We start from the raw sequence: 8,171 nt of genomic DNA on the forward strand, positions 1-8,171 counted from the left end.
CATGGACAATAAATAACAGATTCAAAAATATGAAATTGGGAGAGACATGGAGTTCAATCCTATCCCGTCCCTGATCATTGGATCAAGTATCCCCATTAATCCTTGTCCTCTTTCCATTCCTGACCAAATTGGATTGAGAAGGTATCTTTACCTATGAGGGTAATTAGATAATTTGGTAATTGATGAATGCTAATTTACCTTCACAACTCTGCAAGTGGTATAACCAATCTCCCGTCCAAATCAAAAGGGTGGTTGAAAGAACAAACAATCCAATTTTATAGTGAGAACATAGAGAAAAAATATTGAAATATGTATTTAATTCAAGTTTCATAAGTAGGTATTACATCAACTTTTGATTTCTTCATGGAATGGATTTCCCCATTAAATAAACAGATTAATTGTTTGGTCATTCAAAACGTTGAAAATGGATGAGGAGAAAGAATAAGAAATGCTTTTCTTAATCAAGTATGATATTAAATTAACTTTAAGAAGAAATAGAGCATATGATTACTATTAACTAACTAAGACACATAAATATAATAATAATATTTTTAAATGGTGGTCTCGATGTGAAGCCAATGCAGGCATCAGCATTGTAATAGTTAACACGGAAGTCCCTTAAACAACAGTTTCACTAATTGATCCAACCGTCTGTTGTTCATGGTTCTAACTTGTAAGGCAGAGATAGGGTGAAACTGTGTAAGTGTTGACAAAGGAATTTTTAATAATAAAATTTTTAAGAGCCTTTTGTTATTGATGTAATCAGCCATGTAACAATGTTTTGTGATGTAAAATTTTTTGGCTAAGTACCTCGTTATTTGACCCGGTGGTGGCGTACCTTGGTGATGAGCTACTTGGTGGTGAATTGCCTACTGACGAACTGCTCGGTGGAGAACTGCCTGGGGGCGAACTGCTTGGTGGCAAACTGCTTAGTGGCGAACTGTCTGGTGGCAAACTGCCTAGTGGTGAACTGCTTGGTGGCGAACTAACTGGTGGCAAACTGCCTGGTTGTGAACTGCCCAGTGGTGAGCTGCTCGGTGGTGAACTGCCTATTAGGCGGCCGGTGACTTAGAGAATGCTGGAGCTCCCTGGTGCGGTGCAATCCGACTGCCCTCAGCATGAGGTGGTCTTCTTTCCTTTGTAGGCTGCGGGAGCTGAGGGACCCACGAGAACTTCATCTTTTCCTCCTCTTTGTAGGTGGCGGGAGCTGAGGGACCTGCGAGAACTCCATCTTTTCCTCCTCTTTGTAGGTGGCGGGAGCTGAGGGACCCACGAGAACTTCATCTTTTCCTCCTCTTTGTAGGTGGCGGGAGATGAGAGACCTCCGAGAACTCCATCTTTTCCTCCTCTTTGTAGGCCGCGGGAGCTGAAGAACCTGCGAGAACTAAATCAAAGGTCCCGGGGGTATTTTTCCGACGGGAGCTCTCCGACGCTTAAGTTAGCACTCTTATTGTATAGAGCTTTGAAGATAATATGAGAGAGCTAGAGAGTAGGGGTTACTTCCCTTTTTTTCCTCTCCCTCCCCTTTGGGGGTGAGGTCTTTATATACCGGAGTACTCGCGGGTTAGGTGGGTGAAAAGCCTCCAAACGGTAAGACTCGTTGCATCTTGTCAGAACCGGGGTACGGTGGTGAACTCCTCAAGGTCGTCAGGCTGGCGCTTGTGTTAGGCGGCTAGGTTGGCGCTTGGGCTGGGTTGTCAGGGGGCACCTGCGTTAGTCGACGGGTCAGTGTCTAGGCCAGGTCGTCAGGTCGCGCGCCTGTGTCAGTCAGCGGGTCAGTGTCTAGGCCAGGTTCGTCGGTGGGCACCTTATGGGCGACTTGGCCAGATCATGCGCTAGGCTGGTCCAGGTCGGCCAGGTCGCACAGGCCGTGCACAGTTCGCGCGGGCCGCACGCACGCCATGCAGGTCGCATCCGCCGCGCACAGGTGTACATCAGGCCGCGCGCAGGTCGTGCCAAGCCGGCCAGACTGGTGCCCAGGTGGGTCACCAACTTCGTAAGTTTGTTGGCTGGGTGTTTTCCTAGTTGTCACGAGGTGCCATGTGTCACAATTTCAGAGGAGGGCCAAATCTGCCCTCATCAGTTATGTATGTGTGCAAGTATTTATCATAATATATGGTATTTGAATCTAAATCTCGTGGTTTATATGAAATCCACGTGTACAATTTAAATTAATTTTTTGTTTGATGATTTTTGCTTGGTTATGGGGTGTTTCTGTATTATTTGTATTTTTTTCTTCCGAGTCCTAAAAACAAAATCATTTGGTTGTATATTGTTTTTTAATTCAAACACTGAAAACAAAAAATGATATTGAGCTTCTGTTTTAAATAGCATATTTTTATCTCTAGCAAATGATATTATATGGATAAAAGACTTAAACCTCCCTTCACGTTTATGTTAAATACTAAGACCTCCTCTTTAATTTCAAAATAGATTAACACCTCCCTATTGGGTGACATTATAGGACAAATACCTTCCTTCTCTTATTTATTAAGAATTGGTTGCGTGCGAGCTCACGTGCCGTTAAATTTTAATAATTTTTTTCAAAAACCCAATATTGTCGCTCTATACCGAACTCATAGTTTTGGTTTCCTAAGGACAAAAAAAACAAAAAAACAAAAAAGACGGGAGGTGAAGGAAAAGAAGGTAGAGAGAGAGAGAGAGAGAGAGAGTTGCTTTTTGGAATTGGTTCAGAGGACCCAGTTTAAGGCCAGTCTATCCTCTGAACCATTCATCGACTCGAAACACCCCTTGTAGGGGCGTATCAAGAAGGCTCCGATACAATACATATCAGTCGATACGTGGCAAAATTTTGATTCTTGAGAACTTGTCATCAATCACATGTCGATGCGATTAAATTCATGGTTTTCAAAACCGGACTGGACTAGACGACTGAACCGAAAAAATCGAGAACCAATCAGGTGATTGATTCCATTTTTCCCCAAAATCGGATTTGTGCCAAAAAAATGTTAATTTATTTGGCAAACTGCTGACCCGGGTGGTTGAACCGTTCAACGGTTTGACATTTTTTTTTATTTTTTTTAATTTTTAATTTTTTGTTAGAATGAACCAATCATTCGGTTCAAACGGTCAAACTATTTGACCCAAAAACCAAACCCCGACCGGTTCTTTGTCCCAATCGGTTTTAAAAGACTTGGTTAGATTAGAAAACACAGTGCAATGATGAGTTTGCTCGTGCTACAATGGTTGACCTTGAGGTTATGATTTCAAGGTTTTAGATACTAAACCATTGAATGATACGATTGATAATTTTAGAACTAGCTAAAATCTTAAGAAAAGCCTAAAATAGATATAGTTTCAGATATGCTTTGATCACCCTTGCTTTGTCATTGTTGTTGTAGCCCAAATAGTCCTGGTTTAGTCTTTTGAATAGTTGCTTTGCCATGGCTGTCTTATAACTGAAGCTTTTCATTCTCTAGCAACCTCCCGTTTACTAAAGGACATGATTTCATGGTTTCAGGAAGCATAGCTGATTTCACATCAAGTTACCCTAAAATGTTTATGAGATCAACTTTGTGAATCAACTCTTGTGAGCAGCACTTGAAATGATTGTACAAAGGTCGAGTCAAGCTACAACGGTCATTTTTGCTTCAAAATGATGAAAGCTGGTGCTAATCTTCAAAATTTGAAGGACAATATAGTATAGAAGTGTCTTTTTATCAATTATGACAAATATAACCACATCTTATTTAGATAGGGGGATGTTTAAGTCCTATTAAAAATTAGAGGGGAGGTATAAGTATTTGTGACAAATCTCAAGGGAGGTTTAAGTCTTTTACCCATATTATATTTCACATAGCAAATAGTGTTATTGTTCCAAAATATGTTTTTGTTTTAAACCCCATCATTTTGATGCTTTAGGGGGTGTTTGGAAATGTTAATGTTTTTTTTTTCCACTTGTTTTCAAAATTGCCACATTAGCAACAAAACAAGCATGCACTCTAACTTTGTTTGTTGCTTTTGAAAACTAAAACAATGTAGTTTTGATTCCAAAAGCAAGCCATGTTTTTTAAACCATCCACATTATGTTTTCTGAAACAGAAAACAAATTTAAACAAATTTACAGTATTCAAACTTTTGATATGGTGTGTGGTGAACACAACAAGAGCATCGAGGACAATGGGCATAAAAGGTTTCTGCCAATAAGTAGAGAGGAGGAAAGTGGAGAATAATTAGAGTAGGTTTTGTGCAAAAAAGAAAAGGATGTAAGTGCCTATTAGAGGGACTTAAACACCTTAAACAAGCTTATAAAGACAAAAAAAAAAGGGTTTGAACACATATATGGTGTCAAAGGAGGTGTTTGGTACATGGTGTTGTGTTGCCAGTTGATCAACACAAATTTGTTTAGAAAAATGTTGAAATCCATGAGCGCCAAAAGAAATTTTCTTTTTTGGACAAAAATACCATTTTTTGCTCAGTTTCTTCTTGTCAACTAAAAAATATTTGGAACCATCATTCCCCGTCGATGATTTTTGGGTTCTGGTCCACTGCCCAGAGTTTAAAAATTGGCCCTCTTAACACCTTCTAGAGATTCGTCTTTTATTTCCTTTCTCATGCATGCTGCCTAGGGGTGCTCACAGTCTGGTTTGATTTGGCTTGGATATCTCAGATCAAACCAGTAAATTACGGTTTGAAAAATTCTCAAACCATTTTAGTATAGAAATCAAACCAAACCATTCTATTACGGTTTAGTCTGGTTTCTAATACTGTTTTGGCCATTCTATTGGGCTTAACTCAATTTGAAAGCCCTAATAACATGCATTCCTACATAAATAACAAATATAATTCAAATATCACATTGAAATGTTAACAAGTATTACTTATTACTATCATATAAATTACAATCACACTTTCTCAAGCACAAACAATTCCTTTGGCATCAAATTACAAGTCAAAAAATGAAACAAACCACAAGAATGTATGAAATGTTAAATGAAAATATACATACATATGTATTATATATTATATACATGAATGAATATATTATTAATAATTCAATTTATGGTTTGGTCTGGTTTCTAAAATTTAGAAAGCCAAACCAAAAAAAACTACAGTTTAAGGAATTTCCAAACCAAATTAAATCAAACTGTTTTAAAGCCAAACTTGACCAAAGCATTAATTATGTTCTAGTTAGATGCAATTTGACAGTCTAGACCATATAATGAACACCCTATTGGTGCATCATTTTTTTTTGTTTTTTACCAAAAAAGCTATATTTTGCACCGCTGCACTTTCCCTGGGAGTCTGATCTTCTCCATCACCTCCTCTCTCTCTCTCTCTTAATTATCTCTCACACTCTCTTCAAAGATTGATTTTATGGGCTTCTTAAAAGAAGCTTAAAAGATGTAAAGCAGGTATGCAAATCGGGCCTTCTCTACCCTCAAAACCCAAAATCAGAGTTTTATGCTCGGCATTTAGGCTCTAAATATTGGTCAAAATGCTAGAAACAATATAGATCTTGGTAGTATCTTTCCCTTCTATTGATGGGTTCGAAAAATTTCATGCATTTATGTCAAGACCTCATAGGTTCTCTAAGAGAGGAAGAAATTTATAGATTTCGAAGAGGCTTGTTGTCACAGATTGCAATTATAATCATCCATCAATGAAATAGAAAAACCCCATTCTCACAATTTGCAAACACAAAAGATGTTGTAGTTGTAACTACTAAGGATAGTAGTGTTGTGGTCATTTCATTTTTCTTGCTGATTTCCATTGAATTTTAATTTTTTCTTTGATAAAATGGGATGAATATAGCACTAAAAGAACATTAAAGGGTCTACACCATCTGGCCAACCTACAAGAGCTCTCAAACATGGAATAGAAAATCACCAACTAAGGGGAGAGGACTCACCCTGATCCATACATAAAACTAGCCAAATGGTGAGTAATAAAATCATCACCATGGTTTATATAGACAAGTTTCACTATGTCAAAATGATCCAACATTGCAAGGTGCCAACTAGCGGGTTGGTAAGATCACCTGCTAGTTGTAGCGGAGACTTGGGATTATATCCCGCCTGCACCTAGGTTGGGGGATGGACTACCCCTGTTGTGTAGCCCTTCAAAAGAAATATAAAAAAAAGCAAAAAAAAAAAATCCAACAGTCAACATGATTTTTGGATAAACAAACAAGATATATTTTTTTATACATAAAACAAATAAGATATCTACATCTATGCATGGTTCACTTTGCACGAGAGCATCAACTAGCATGGCACTGTCACAAAAAGATTTTAGGCCACATTAACGTTCTTCAAGAACACTCAATATCCTGCATACAATGCTGTGATTAAGGATCCATTAGAAAGATTTGATCAAAGCACGGGCTCCCAGATCCAACCATCATCCCAAGATTCTTTCTTCTTAGCTTCGAAACCTTCAATTGGTTGTGATAGATATATTGACCCCCCTTGCACCTTCTATAAGTTTGCCATTTTTTTTTTTTTGTCAAAGCAAGCTCTCTTGTATGCTATCTTTGATTCTGGATGATGGTGATGAAGCTTGATTAATGAAACTTTTTTTTTTTTTTTGTAGAAAACCCACCCATGATCCTTCAAAGAAAAGAGAAGGGAAATTTTGTCCAAAAGTGTACTTTTTTACATTCATCTATTTGAACTTTTTTTTAAAACATCATTAATTTTGTCAATTAGTTAAATTTTATTAACTTTTTTTAATTCTTATTTATAAATATATTTGCATTATATATCATACAGTGTGCGATCTGGTGCTCCTTGATAGAAGATAGCTCGAATGTTGCACTGACGAGGTCGATTGGATGAGCTGTAAGAAGATAAAAGTTAGAGCACCCAGGGTGCTTTACCCAAGGTAGGCACTCTAATGCTTAAGTTAGTGAAAGGTGTCTAGATGCTTAGAAAGCGAGAGTGCAAGAGAGTTTGAGAGCTAAATTGTGCTTACCTTCTCTGATTAATGGAATGCCTTTATATAGGCGTAGGTTTCCATGTATTTCATGTAGTGTGTCCGAGATCTCTGGGAGGATGTGACTTATTAGCCTGTCTCGCTCAAAGGTGGTTTCATGCTTGGAGTTGGCTTTCATGTAAAGCGATAGAGTTTATCCACTTACCTTTGATGCGGACGAGGTGGGAGTTAGGTCCGTTGGTGAGGCGGCATGATCCCAAAGGATTCAGAGACAACAATCCATGTGTGAAGGAGGTTGACCACTACATCATGCAAATCACAACTTGGCCTCAATGAAGGCAGGCTGACCTTACCGAGGTGGTGCTGTGACAGTTAAAGCAGGCAAGTGTGCTCAAAGTGCTTTTAAAGTCATAGCCTATATGGTGCTGAGGTATCATGAAACGATTATGGGGTGCCACGTGTCACAATATCATTAAAAGGCCAAATCACCTCATCAATAATAATCTATTTAAAATATACTATACATATTTATATAAAATAACTAAAAATTGAGGAATCAAATTAATTAAAAACCAAAACTGGTCAATCAGTGGTACTGATTCAAGGAATTGCAAAAGTCGATAGAAATAGTTCAATTTAAAAAAAAAAAAAGAAAAAGAAAAAAACCATCATTTAGTTAATCGAACCGTGAGAATCCCCACATAGAGGCTTTATACTTAAAGGGGAATAAAAAAACCAATAGTGGGCTTTGACCCAAATAAGGGATTTGGTGAGCTTATAGACCAATAATATAGGCAGGGTGAGCTTATACCCTATCAACATCGGTTAGACTAGACGCCCATTTAGCATTTATTGGATTAGAATTTATGCACAAATACTGCCTGACCTTTTTTTTCCACTGCTTTGAAAATACACAATCACTTATTAAACGTAATATCAATAATCAAATCACTAGAGGGAAGCATGATCTTAAAAACAGAAATTTAAGAACGTGGTTTTTGTTTCAGTTACGAAAACAAAAATATATATATGCAACAACTACACCAAAATTTGTATTGAGAAACAATCTATTTTTCAAATCTGATTTATTTTTGAAATTATCAAACTAGAACCAAGAAAAACAATTTACATTGGTGAATGAGATCGGATTTAATCCTCAGAAAATTGTCTTGTTCACAGCCACCAAACATCTCCATTTTTATTTATGACGAGATATTCCCAATACACATCTATTAAGTGGTTTGGTTGTGAGTAAAATGTGAGAACTGAATCCG

The sequence above is a fragment of the Nelumbo lutea genome, chromosome 5, assembly GCF_056320005.1.
Source record: "Nelumbo lutea isolate HS-2025 chromosome 5, American lotus-T2T, whole genome shotgun sequence".
In the NCBI taxonomy this organism is placed as follows: domain Eukaryota; kingdom Viridiplantae; phylum Streptophyta; class Magnoliopsida; order Proteales; family Nelumbonaceae; genus Nelumbo; species Nelumbo lutea.